Here is a 15266-nt window from a genome sequence, read left to right as displayed (position 1 = left end):
CTAATTGCCTTTACACCAGATAGTGTCATTATATTTAAGAGTCTGATGACGTTCAGAGGTTTATAACTCAATGAACAATTTAAATGTAAAGTATTATTCAGACTGCTGCAAAAATGGTGTTGGCTTTTTTTTTCTTTTCACAAACACATTTTAAAAACAAGACAAAACAAGTAAGCATAATAAGAAATGGGAGGAGAGTGGAGAGGAAGGACAATGATATCCATAATAAACTCTCATAATTATAAAAGTTAGCTGGATGCAGAATGTAATGTTTCTGACTCACTGTAACATTTCTTAATTCCACTATTCTCAACTGCTACCCCAAGTGGCTACTATAGCAGCAGTGGGGTCTAGTGAATTGAGCATTAGACTAGCACTCAGGAAAGCTGGGTTCTGTTTCTGGCTTTTCTGTTTGGTGACCTCTGGCAAGTCACTTCCTTTTCCCCATCTGTAAAATGGGGAGAATGCTGCAGACTTCCTTTGAGATCTACTTGATGAAAAGCTCTATATAAGATCTTTATGATTTTTGTCTGATTTCTCATAAGCTCCACAATGGAAGAGAATTTTAGAAACAGACAAGTCAATTTAGATAGGATAAAACAGAATGCAAAATGTTTTATCCAAAAACTCAAACTGATCTCCAACTGAAACTTTTTGAAGTCAGGATTAATATTTTTTCCTCCAATTATTTTCACTTAATGTTCACCTCTGCTTTTCCTCTTTATAATCAGGATAAGAAATGGAATTGTCAAAATATTTCAGCAAAGACTGTTCCCATGTTTGTAGACTTGCTTGAAGATAATACGCTAGGAAACTTGCAAGAAAGCCTGAAGTTTCTGGTCAAATTTTGCACCCTGAAAAAGTTTGGATAAATTAGGGTAAGCCTCCAGAGTCTGCTCCAAATGTCACTGAAGTCATTGGGAGTTCTTTTCTAATACCTTCAGTGGACTTCAGATCAGGACCTCAGACTTTTGAGCACTTATCTGCAATGACACTTCAATATTTTGAGGTTCACTCATATTTGTTTTTTTTCGTTATGGACTAATATCTTGACTACTTTCCCAGTCCTTCAGAATGACAACATTGGTTCCTCTACAGAAGTGGTGACTAAATGTAAATTGATACTCTCACCTGACTTCCTGGTGTGATGCCTACAGAAAGATGCCAGCTGAACCATACAGTTAGGTCATCAATTCACTCTTGTTTTGTCTGTGTGCAGGAGGTGCTTTAGTGCTTGATGGTTCAGAAGGTTCCTGGTACACATTCAAATGCTGATTCATTCTTGTGCTTAAGATTACTTTTCCTCATTGCCTAGGTGAAGATAGGCAAGACAGGAAAAGACTCATTCATTCACATTGTATATAGGCAGTTGAATCACATTATTTAGATTAAATAATAATGGACAAAGATAGATTACAGGTTATTTTAGATTAAAAATATAACAAGAATCCCACAATATAATGTGAGGTACTGGGATGAAAGTTACAAATAAATAAAAAACAAAAAACAAAAAAAACCCCTACAAACCAAAATAATTTGATTTAGGGGCTTTTATATAAATACCAGTAATACATTATTAATTACTATTATTACAGAAGTGCACTGAGGCTCCAACCAAGACCAGGGCCCAGTTTTGCTGAGCACTGTATTAAGACATAGTTAAATAACAGTCTGTGCCTCACGGAGTTTACAGTCTAAATAAACAAAACAGACAAAGGGTAGGAGGGGGAGCAGAGATACAGAAAAGTAAAGTGATTTGCCCAGGGTCATACAGAGCATCAGTGATAGATCCAGTAGCAAAACCCACGTCTCTTGACTGCAAGCACAGTGCCCTATCTACTGGGCCATGTAGCGCTTCAAAAGACAAATGCTTTGTCCGTGATGCAGGTTGTAAGACATCATCGTTTTTCCAAAGTGTTTCATATACAAAAGTTCTTACAATTTATCTGCCAATCACTCATCCTATGGTCATCAACACATTAACAATGTTTAATTTTTTTTCTGATCAATATCACCACTAAGTCGGAGAGCCACAAAAAACAAAATAAATCTGCTAACACAGTCTTCTGATAGCACACAATCCTGTTTGGCTGATGTTGCTTTTCCTGTAACAGCTCAGTGAAAATAACACACATGAAACTTTGTTTTTGTCTTTATTCATTTTCTTATAGAGCAAATTAACAAAATTGGGATGAGGGGGAGGAGGCATATAGCATATATTATATCACATATGATCTCCCTGCCTCACTAGGTCATTTGAACCTTAGTCTGGATCACCTTCATCTTACTCGATACAAATAGCCATGATCCAGAGGAACTAATTATTATTATTACTGGTACATATGAAACTAAATAAAAAGGTTTAATACGGTTGCATTTTAAGTAGTCATATTAATCAGGACCCTAAAAAAGATACTGGACACTAGATTAATTTATTAGGATATTCATACATACCTTTATAATGGCCCCATGACCAAAACTTTCACGTCTCAGTGATCTCTGTCTAATAGTTCACAGCAATTACTCCTATTTTTCTTTCTAGTCTGATGCCTGTGTGGCAAGCTACACCTATAAGAACTCAAATATATATTATTGAGATGTAAGTCAAATCCAGACACACCAACACTTGTCAAAAAAAAAAAAAAAAGAAAAAAGAGTGAAATCAAGGTTGATCAATGATCAACTTTACTAATAACATTTGCCAAATAATTTGCACAGGGTTGCCTATATTTAACTACACAATCCTTGTGCTTTCTCTGCAAATTGTTCAATTAAATTTTCTGCAAATTAATCTCTGAAATTCATACAAAAATGTTTTTACACTGCATTCTCATTTTCAAAAGACAAGGAATGGTTAATCATTAAGGTTGTATTATCAGAGGTCCAAGGGTTCTGTCCTCTTACACTGAGAGAGGCAAGCAAAAGCAGGCAGAATTTAGCTGGAGATTGCAGAATTAAATAAGCAGCAGTGACTCCCTCAAATAGTGCCCCTTCCCTCAATCCCTCTGCAGGAATATTATCGGAATAGCGCTGTAATTTTAGACAGGGCAAGCCAGGGTTGAGGCGACAATTATTCTATTAAGCGTGCTTCCTCTGGGACCTGGTGCATTTCTGATAGGAAATCCATGCTTTCAGCAGGATTGAGGTCCATAGCATCTAACCAGCTGCCCTCTCTCCCACAGAAGTGGGTAGTGCACATACATAGGGGATTAGCCAATATAAACAAGGCTTCTTAGGGAGTTTTCTTAGAAGTAGTTGGGCCAGGACAGCAAGGATGACTCTTCCCACAAGTGGCCTGATATCCATGGAATAGCTCTGTGCTCTCCCTGAAATCTGCAGTTTGCAGACTTCAGGATCCTTCCTTTGGAGAGGAGGATGTAGTAGATCCAACCCCACAAGGTCAGGTTGTATTCCTCTTCTGTAGGGTGATTTGTGGTTTGTTTGTTTTTTTCCCCAATAGGAGATCTCCAGGGTCTTTTAGTTTATAGTCTATGTTTAGGACCGTATGTTGCCCTTGGTTTGTATGTGGTACTTCCACTGGTGTCTATAGGAGGTGCATGTACTTGCAACTACAAGGCAATATTTGGCCCATAAATCTACACAGGGGCTTGCTAATCACTTAATAGGTAGGGGAAAGTTCCATCAAAAATACTTATAAACCATCGATGTAGAGAACTATATGGAAGAGATTAAGGTACCTTTCAACTTGAGGGCTCTTAATGAACATTTATTAGGTGGGCCATTTGTAAATGACCTCTGCTAGATAGCCAGGTTAGGATGCAAGCAAATTATGAAAAGCCTTGGCAATATGGCCATTATGAAAATTGACCAACCCCCTTTTCCTATTTAATTCCATTTGCATGTGGTTTCACTGCTTTTATTTTGCAATTTTTTTTATAGTCACCTACATCTGTCTGGTTTGCCGAAAAGGGAGAACCCTCCACGGTGATGTATCAGACCTAAATGTGTATTTGTGTCTGATATACAGTAAAGGTCCCTGGTCAGGAGTAAATTGCAAAATGTGCTATTTGCATATAGAAAATTGAGTGTGTACTTTCTTCTCCCACAACCTATACAACTTATGTAAAGTTGGTATTCTTTAACTTTAATAAATACTTGACCACCAAAGACAAGGCAACAAGAAAGGGGAACTAGAAGCCTGTTGTGGGCAATGGTCACAGGAAAATATGGTATCTATGTTGTGGACATCATATGGATCTGTTAATGGTGGCCTCTTGGAACAAAGCAACATTACAGAAGATCAGAATATACACAAAGAGGTTGTTTCCAGTCCTCATGCATGAATGTTTTAAATAATTTGAAATTTGTATGAGGGAAGAAATTGATCCTAATAAAGTCTGAAATGATGATACTTCTTTAGGTTAGTACATTGTGTGTTGGTGGAGAAGAGGGTTTCACAACACCCAACTGAAATAATATCGGTAGTTAACAAAGTGGGCTAGACAGAGAACATTGTTAATTGTGAGTAGCATTTGATAAACAGAAATCACACTGTTATTGTGATAAAAGACAAGAAAACTGAATTCCTTTCACCTCTTGGGCCTGGACACTGTAAGCTGCAGCTGCAGGATACATCATCTGCTTGTTTATAGTGTTTAAAAATTCAAAACTCCAAACAAAACATTCTTACCATGAAATGCTTCACACTTTTTCTCATTGCCTCTGCTCTGAGAAAATAGTGCTCCCATTGGAGAAGACATTTCTGCAGCACTTCTTTTTTAATGCTGCCATGGATGATCAGAGATAATAAAAAAGTATTTATCGTATTATATGCACTCCATTAAGATAGAACTTTTCTATTTGAAAAGTATTGAGCATCAATGAGTTCAACTGCAATTCAGGACTGTACTTTTTAAAACCATCTTTGTTACCTAGTGGGGAAAGTGCATTCCTTGTTGTCTGCTTTTTATGTAACACTTGCACACAAGCTTTAAATTTTACTCTAAGAATTGATTTTTTTTATACCAAAACCATTTATATCTCTAAGATAACACTGAAGTACTTCTACTGCTATATTTTTTTCACCAAAGCAAAGCTAATAAATGTGAAATCCTCTCTCCACACTCAAGATATCAAGGTAAGGCGGATACATTTGAAAAATTGCTCTAATACATCAGAAAATATAAAAATCAATAAGCTATAAAAGCTAAAAAGCTTCTTCAATTTGTCCCCTTATTGCTCAGTGTAGGTGGCTAGGGCCCAGAGAACAGTCCAAGGTTGCAAAAAGCTATTATATATCTAAATGTCTATGGTGGGAAATACATGAAACCCTCATGCAAATCTGTGAATGCACACTTGAGAAACAGAAGGGATACAGGGATGGCCTTCACATTCTTGCTCATTTGATCGAGGGCTTGAAAGTGTGCTTGAGAGATTCTGCAGCTGTATCTGCGGTTCTTCTCATCTTTGTGTGAAAAATGACATAAGCTTTAAGAGCACTTTCCAGTTCTTTCTTGGGCAGTGGAAATATTCACTTCTTAGCTGCATATCCAAAAACCACGAGTGTAAACACATTTTACTTTGACCAGCAAAATGTTTGGAAGACAAAATGTTATACTTCAGAAACAAACTAACAAATAAACAAACTCCAATGGAAATATAGTGATTGATGGGTTCTTCCCTTTTGTGAAGTTGGTACACCACTCCCACTCAGAAAAATCAGAAAATACAATTAGAATGAAATAAATTTACTTCCCTGTTAATTTTATGCATCCTGGACTGGTGCTAATTTTACAAAAACAATCACACACACACACACACACACTTTTTCAGCTGAAGGATCCATGTGGGTACAGCTGTTCAAACATTCCAAGACACGGTTCCAAAGCAGCAGCAGCTAGACTTACTTAAATAACCCAAAAGTTTCAAAAAAGCAGAGAAGGGCACTGCCAAAAGTGCTGTTAATTAATGAGCACGTCTACAGGCAAGAGTAAACCATATGTAACAGTACCAAACCCAACATTTTGACCTAGAGCCACCTAGAGTGAATATTTGGCCCAGACTCTTTTGTGTGCAAAGCTCCTCAAAGTGCAGGAGAGGTGTGTGTGTGAGGGGAGTATAAGAGTATAAGATAGACAGTGATATCTCTCTAATCTGTGGACACAGGGGCAGCTCTAGACATTTCGTCGCCCCAAGCACGGCGGCATGCCGCGGGGGGTGCTCTGCCAGTCGCCGGTTCCGCGGCTCCGGTGGACCTCCCTCAGGCATGCCTGTGGAGGGTTCGCTGGTCCCGCGGCTTCGGTGGACCTCCCGCCCTCTGCGGCATGCCGCCCCAAGCACGCACTTGGCATGCTGGGGCCTGGAACTGCCCCTGTGTGGACAGGTCTGCACTGGACTGCTCTACTTACTCCAGCTGTGCATGGACCCTAAGTACCACCTGAGAATCAACAGAGCCAAACTGTGTTCTGCACCCTCTCTTCCTGACACCTACCTGATATGTCCCTGCACTGGAGTGAGGGTGGGGAGGTTGGCACAGGTGCCAGCCACACTACCTTGAAATCTCACACACATAAAAAGTATCAATTTCCATAGCTCTGTTAGAATTAACTTCTTTTAACTTTGAAATCTCCAAGGAAAGCCTAATATCTTTTGAAACCTAAGTTCATTTAGAAGGATATTCAGACTATAGAAAATGAATGAGTAATTTTTATTTTCTGGAGACCATGAAAAGCACTTTATTTTTGAATCAATCACACTTTTTCAGACCCCCACTTTCTATAGTATGACAAGATTTGGAGCTGTGGATGCATGTTTTTTGTTACTGCAGAGCAAATAAGAGCTCCACCCTTCAGTTCTTTCTCAGCTTTCTTAATTCAAAATTCTCATTAACTTTGGAATAAGAATGAAGTTTTTTCAGTTACCCCAAATATGCATAAATGTTACAAAGAAACACAGAGATGTGACGTAAGAAATACTGAAAATGTGCTGTTCAAATCACCATTCTACTCTATCAAGATCTAGATAAGAATTTTGGAATGAGACTTGGTCTCACTGAAAACATTGGAAGAACTGCCGCTGATTTCCATGGGAGTCAGGATTTAGACAAATGGGCAAACTCATCTGTGTAACAGAAGAATTTAGTGGATATTAAGAAGCCTTAAGAAAACATTGAGACAAATTTCACCCTCAAATGCAGGCACACAGCTCTCAGTTGGATGATGTTATGTGGAGCCAAAGACAAAGAGATTCTCAGCAAAAATCAGCAAATCATCATGTTGGACTCCATGACAGAACAATTTAATCCAAAATGCTTGCTGGAAACCAACACTTTTTACAAGAACCCGCACTCCCATATCTTACAAAATATTACCTAGATCCTTCAATTTAACATGAATTAGTGAGCGTTCTAGTTTGAGACACTGACATTTTGCTATCTCTTTGCAAGCTGTGCAGACTTTTTTACAATATCAGCTTTTTCTAGCAAAGCCAAAAGTAGATTTCCATAATTTTATATAAACTGAAAAAAAAACTATTCCTGTCATAAAACAGGAAAAATGACAACTTGTAGGATTTGGTATTCAGTTGTGACATAGTTTTCATAGCTCTTTTTATGTCAGATTTTTTTCAATATATTGTTTATGCTATCAACAATATATATTTGTATTTGCAATGCATTTGTATCACATCTTTGCAGGTGATTTCCCTTTCAAATCAAGCTGGCAACAGTTCTAAAATGTAGTTTGCATCCTGCAAAAATATTCTAGGTAGTTTATAAAACATTAGAATATATATTCACTTATACTAGTTAAAACTGTATTTGTTTTTTAAAATATGACACTAAATCTGTTGACACAGGGCATGGTGTAAAGTTCACCTTTTCACCTTGAGTCAAATTGCAGCTATGTCTGTGCACAAAGAGCTAAACGCATTTTTCACAGGGAGTAGATCATGTGTTAGATGAATGCCAATGGCAGAGGGATTTCTTTGCAAACCTGCCTCAATACCCCCAGTGATAAGGGCTTAGAAATGGGAAGTCTAATGCCTCAGGTAGGAACAAAAGTTTTGACACTCTGCTTATGCAAAGAGGGCTCTCTTCTTGATCTGTGGACTTGGAGAAGAGTATCCAGAACATAACCCTGAATGTGTAGGAGGGTGGGAAATCTGTTTCCTGGTTAGGTGTGGAATGATATGTATTTTTTGGTTGAGTCTTTCAGGCATATTTTATGTTAAGCCAACTACTGCTTGTGTTTTCAGTTTTATAAAATATTCTCTCTCATAGTTTTATATGCATATTCCTCAGAATGCATTGTTTTTCAAACACTTTTGCATCAGAGACATCTGTTCAGCTCCCAAAGAGGTCATGCACCATATTGATAGTCTAAGAATAAACTTGTGTTCATTTTTTCTCTTTTTTTTTTTTGATTTGAATATCTGGACTTGAAAAATAAAGTACATTTTTTCAGTCAGCTTAAGATTGAAAGTTATTTGGGGAACAATAGAGTAGATTAACTACTAGCAATATGAGGTAAACATCATCCTAACTTTTAAAAACTAGCAGTAAAGATATATGCAAGTTTTAAACCACGCTGGAGTTTTCTAAGCACTGTATTGTCTTTGCAAAAGTAAGATCAAATAATTTCATATGGCACAGCAGTTGTGTGGCCTGCCTATCTGTTAGTATTTTTTTAAATGTAACTGTTCTCACCAATATGTACAGAGTCAACTGTTTCCTTTAGTTGTCATCATCAAGGTCAATTTAAGGTCAAGTTTAGATAAGGGGACAAGTAATGTGCACAAATGTGATTAGACCATATGATGAACAAACGACTAAGCCATGCAATATTGACCCAATCCTTTTTCCTGAATCTTCAGGCAGTTTACAGGGGATGTGGGAATACATCATGACAAGATTTATAAAGCAGATCACAGCTTACTCTAAACAATGGTTCATTCCTGGAACTGGATTCAGAAGAATATGAATGCTGTCAGTAAATGACTCAAAGAAAACTAAAATAAGGTAGCTATACAATATTAATGCCTGAAGTATGTCCTACAAAATATTATTTCAAGGGCTGAAGCTCTCACTTTATTATTATTTTCTTATTTTTATTATTATTATTATTTATATTGAAAACTGATGAATGCTTAATTTTTATCTTAAGGGAGAAAATATAATAGCAAATATGTGCATTTCTTCCTCTGAGAAATAGTCTCCTGTGTGGCAGTTAACCAGTCAGTAGAAATTCAGTACTATCAATTTTAAAAAGTTTTAAAGGTCAACTGCAAAGAAAAAAGTACATTGTTTGTGCCTTTTACTGCTCCTTTATGATTTATGAAGGCGGCTGGTTTTTGGTTTTGCTATTGATTTCAGTTCACAGTAGCCTGAAACCTGGCCTGTGTTTCCCCCTGCCTTTAGTTGAAGTAGGGGTTGAGAACTTAAAAAGGGAAGTCAGTTTAGGACTATGGAAGCTGAAGTTCAGGTTTCAGCCTGATCCTTTGCTTAAAACCATACTTTACCTATCAGGTACTTCTTACCTTTAGTACATATGGGCCATGGGGACATTAAGCAGCAAATAAGGGCAAAATATAGGATGAGTCATCCTACCTCTTGAAACCTCATGCTCCTATAAGATAGCATTTAGGATCTCTGACATTTATGATTGATCGCTGAGAGGATGACAACAATCTGCCTGCTAAACTGTTGATGTACTGGTGGCCTGGCAATCTCTAAAAAGAATATGTCTCCAGATTTACATTTCTTCCATCTTTATAACAGTACATTTCCCAAAGGAAGATGGCTTGATTAAAGCGGATGGAATTAGCAAAACACAGTGATTCTTCCTGTGCTACCGTCTGAACCAGGTGGCTTTTGGCCAAGTTTGTTTAGTATTGCTTATTTTAGACAATTTATGAAACAAATATTGTTTTTCAGACTCTATAGATGTCTTTTCAAAAGGAAATTGGCTGGCTACATATATTTTTATATCTCTTTGTGCTAAATCAGAGATCCAATAAAACAAATTTTGAGGCATCATGTTTCATTCCATACAAGAGATTACATCTATACATTAATAAATGAGTTACCTTCATTGAGACACAGCTCTTTAATCTGTGACTGATCAAGTAAGAATTATTAAATTTAGTAATGAACACTGTATATTTAATAAAAACCCAACTATAATTTAACATGCTATTAATACTGTTACAAGGTAAAATACTTCTCATTTTACTTAGATTAAGCTATCATTAATTATTACTATTATTTTATTTTAGTTGACCCTCCCTTTTAAGATAAATGAGGGTTATGGAGAATAAAAGATCAGTCTTGGTATGCTGAAAATATAATCATGCTAATTTAATTTGGTTTGGCTGCCCTGTCGCCCCCACACTTTTATATGAAGAAACTCCACCCGGTAGTCAAAACATCTAGCCATTTTAATGGGCAGGTGATGAACAGCAAGCAAAATCTGAGATGGTTGCTGTTGCCTTCAGGAACAGGCATGGGTGGGAATAAAATGGTGGGGGGGCATCTGGAAAATATTGAGGAGAGATCTATATTGAGATGGAGAAGCTGAGGGTTTAGGCCTTACTGGAGCAAAACATTGAAACACATGCCTAAATAAGTCAATGGGACTACTTATATGCTTTGCTTGTTCAGGGCCTTAGAGGTTATCTGTTGGAAGATAAACTATTCTGGGGATCAGCTTTAGTAAGATAGGAGAGCAAGGAGAGTCCTTGAAAATCAATCTTTTTTGTAGTTCTGGCATATTCAAATAAGTCTTGTTCTCTTTTGTCATCCACTATGGACCTGAACTGAAAGTGTTGAAAATGCTGCAAGAAAAAAAATGCTATTTTGACTTTTCTAGCTTTTACTAGGAAGCGGAGAGCAGATTGAAAAGAGAAAATTAAAATTAGAAATTTGAACATTTTTTAAGTTCCATTTATTTTTTAAGGAAAAGTTGGTTTGGTTCTTATTTTATTCACAGCTGTTTTGCCCATCTCAAACACCTGATAAACAGTCTAATCAACGTTCTCTGGTGTGCATGCATGGGACAGGACAGGCATTTTCTACTCATCTCTGCCTAAAAGTGAGTCAAATGTTTTGCTCCTAAATGTGCCAGCAGATCAGTGTATAGATGAATTACTCTGAAATTTGATTATGCTGGTGTTTTATTAATTCATACGTGCTGTCACTGTGCTTCTCAGCTCTCCTTGTGCATATAATTAATGTTTCTAATCAAATATTTCTTCATTGGCTCTGCAGAGGATACTGTTGGCTTTGTCTTTCACAAATGCTGTGAAACATAATGAAACCAAGATCCTGACTATTTGTGCTCAATAAAGGCAAAATTTTCAAAGTACTCTGTGAAACTCTATGGACAAATTTCACATGCACACACTTTTGCATGTGCTAATCCTGCAAATGCACTTTTACACATTGGCCAGGCAGTTTCTCACACAATTACCTGCTTTGCACACAAAAATAATTGTATGCAAGTGGATGCCTGCATAAAATATGCCTACACAGTCTTGTAAACAGTGTTTAAACATAAAGTTACAATGGAATTTTGTGCAAAAATAGAGATGCTTGATTCAGCATTTTTGCAAGAATCCAGTTTGAATAATGGCATCCTGCCTGCCTAAATTTCTCCTACAATTTCAACTGGATTTGGCATTCAGCTAGATAGGACCAGATTTTGAAACCTTTATTCATGTTGAGAAGCAACTGACTCCAAAATTAGACCAATTGATTTTAATGGGACTACTTGTGAAAGTAGGATCTATTTTGTGAAAATAAAGTTATCAGAAATTATACCACAGTGTTGCTGTGCATTGTTAAACACCTGCATTAGGATGGCTACACTTCACTTCTGTGAGATTTTTGGTATCCACAGAGAATTTGTAAAGTACTTTGCTGTACTGCAGGGCGAGCATGAAAAACTATATAAATATAGGATATACTTCCAAATCTAGAATTTAAATGTTTCCAATCTTTATGAATTAGTTTCCTGCCCCAACATTATGGCAACACAGTGCTTTCAAGAAGCATCTTTTGAGTAGATCACAAAGAAAGTTATGTTAAAAAAAGTTAGGAAAGATATATAATACAAAGCAAATTATGAAGTAAGCCAGTATCAAATTGATCTTTATATGTCTTCTCACCCAAGAGGACGTATACACCATTTTAAAATTTTAAGCTTTAATCATCATATCAGCCTTTTCTTGCTTAAGTGATATGAAGTGTGACTTGACTATGCACTGAAAAAATGGCAGATCTATAGTTTTTTTAACCATAGTTATTATCCCTGGTTATAAACTCCTGATCTTGCTGAGCTATTTTAAATGTTGATATCAAGTTGACTATTTGTCTCCAAACCAAAACTCCTAACACCTTAAATACTTCCACAATCTTTTCTTATTTTATACCATTAGCATTTAGAAATCCCATCGGTGTAATGCAGAAACAATTTATTCGCTAAAGTTTTCCATGAAGAGAAGAATAATATTTGATAACAAAACCCAAATTATCAGTGCAGATGACAAAGCCCATAGTATCATCTGCAGATCCAATGAAGAAATATTTAATTAGAAACATTAATTATATGCACACGGAGAACTGAGATGCTAACATCTAATTAGTCACAAAGGGAAATTAAATCTAATTTCTTAACTGACAATTGCTCTCTGGCAGTATTTGTATTTAACAAAATAAATTCCAATTTATCATAGCTGGTACTTTAAAGTTTTAAAGCAATGATCAGATATACATAAATTGGGTTAAAAGCTAACAATCACAGTGGTAAGCACTGTGCCAGCAACTTTTCCAATCAATATTCTTTTTGGGTTAACAATTAACAGCTAAACTAAATCAGAATGGTGCACTGCACAGCCCCTGGGAATGTGATTTCCCCTTCGCTAGTGGTTTGTCTTTCATTACACTGAAGTATTTTATAGAAGCACAGTGAACACTTTGCCAGGGTTAACGAACTCTGGTGAACAATTAAAAGAACTAAAAGCTAATGATCTTATTCAGCTGGTGCACTCAGTGCTCATCTCTGAACCATAAGGTACTCATTAGGCTCCCAATGAAGAGTGAGTTTACAAAAGGAAAAATGCAGAAAAAATGTGCCCTTTGGAAGGAAGAGATTGAATGTGCTCTGAGCATGAGTAAGATGGAATAAAGAGTCAAGAAGGGCTAACAGCAGGGACATAGGCAGTAGGATATGTGTCACTGAAAATGGCACTTCTGCTGTATATTATTTTAAAAGCCTTAAAAAGCTGAGGGGATGATGGTGTGGGTGTGCATACATGGATGAGACCCGAAAGAACATTATAATCACCAGAAAGTCAGAGGAGGAGAAAGCAAACCTGACCTAAGCAATGACTTTAGTTCAACTTGCAGTTAAAATCATCCTAGATTTGTGAGGTTGGCAAATACTTTTGAAACTTTGTGCTTTGAAGGACTGAGTTTTTCAGGCAGATTTAAGGCACATATTTAATTTTTTATTTATTTATTTTACAGTTTTTTAACTAGTACAAAAAATGTAAGGACTGTTTGCAGAAAAATAATCCTAGTGGAGCCGTGAGTCAATAGGATTTTTTTCCAGTTAAATCCTAAATAAAAAGTAATTATGCATAAGGTCAATAACCCACGTGGATCAAGCATTTTGTGAGCACAGACTTGGAAGAGGAGATTAATAAAAGATAAAAGTAACAGCAGTATATGGAAGAATATCTTATATTTGGGAGGCAGTGTATTCTAGTGGAGTGAGATAGTGTGACCTAGTGGATAGAGCCCTAACTGTGGGCAAAGGAGACCTGATGTCTATTCCCAGCTCTGCTACTGGCTTGCTGGGTGACCTTGGGCAAGACACTTCACTTGTCTGTGCCTCAGTATCCTCATGTGTAAAATAGGAAGAGCACTTTGAGATCTACTGATGAAAAAACTAGCTGTTATTACCTAAAGTCATTGTTTAGGGAAATCCATATTTCATTGTCTGCTCAACCATGTGTTGTCCTTGGAACAAGAGCGATGCATTGTGGCTGTATATACACATGTAGGCATAATAGCAGTTAGTGGCATTTTCAGCACCATAAACACAAGTCCCTATGGTATGAAATAAAGATCTATCTGCTCTAGCATGAGTTAAGTAGTAGGGGCTTACAATCACTGGGGCCAGCAAACAGAGATATGATTCAGTACGGTACTTATGCATAAGCTTAATTTAAGTACATAACTAGTCCAGTTGATTTCATGCTCTTAGGATAAGGAATAGAATACCTAAATTTCAAAAGGAATACTAACCTGTGGAAAATATGCCTCAAATTTTTGCAAATGCATCTGTCTTTACATGCAAATGCATGTTGTTGTTTTTTAAAAAAGAAACAGTCAGATTGAGATTCCCCTGTCATCTGCCCACCCTGCAAAAGACTAAAACCACAATGGAACCATTTCTTCAGTTTAGTTTTCCCTCTTCTGTCTCTCACACACAAACTCACAAAAAACAGTGTCTACATAATCTATTCAAGCTTTTATTCCTATAAGAAGGAAGGAAGAGAGAGGAAGTTTGTTACCGCTCTTACTTTAACTAAGAAACTGCTCAGATACTACTGCCTAGACAGATACGCTTCAGTTGGGGAAGGGGTCTAAGATATAGTGCAGTATATTAATGGATTCAGCCTCCCAATTTCAACAGTGAAGCTGAAGGGAATCAAGAGGATACAGAAAGGTCATCCATCCACAGACTGTCAAGCAAATGACGCTAGCAAGGTAGCCAGAAGACAAAAGTCAAGTACCGGTAAGACCAAAACCATATTTTCAAATTAGAGATGAGCTCAGTGTTCAGAACAGAATCATGCTTTGAGGACAGAGAGCTGTTGTCTCTGTCTCATTACATAAGGATGCCATGCAAAAATATATGCCGCCCCCTCTTCGCCCCAGGCATTGACAGCGTCTTAGATGGGCTTAAGATGTACCAGAAATGTGGACAGAACTCCACTCTTTGATAGAAGGGTCTGACACTTGCCAGTTGTGTGATATCCACCAGCAGAAAGAGATGGTTACCATATGAGGTGCCCACCAAACCATTGGGAAAGGTGGAAGCAGACATTTACCTTCAAGAAAAAGTGGTCTTGATTATATTGGACTACTACTCAAATTTTGGGGAGATTAAAACCCTGCATGGACAAGTAATCTGAAGGAACAGGAAACACTTATAAGATAGCAGACACAGCCAGAGAAAGCCTACAGAGATAATCACAGAAGAGAGAGACACAGAACCATACAAAGGTGAATTTCAGTGGGA

The sequence above is a fragment of the Chelonoidis abingdonii genome, chromosome 6 (assembly GCF_003597395.2).
Source record: "Chelonoidis abingdonii isolate Lonesome George chromosome 6, CheloAbing_2.0, whole genome shotgun sequence".
In the NCBI taxonomy this organism is placed as follows: domain Eukaryota; kingdom Metazoa; phylum Chordata; order Testudines; family Testudinidae; genus Chelonoidis; species Chelonoidis abingdonii.
Note: the sequence above shows the minus strand (reverse complement) of the source record.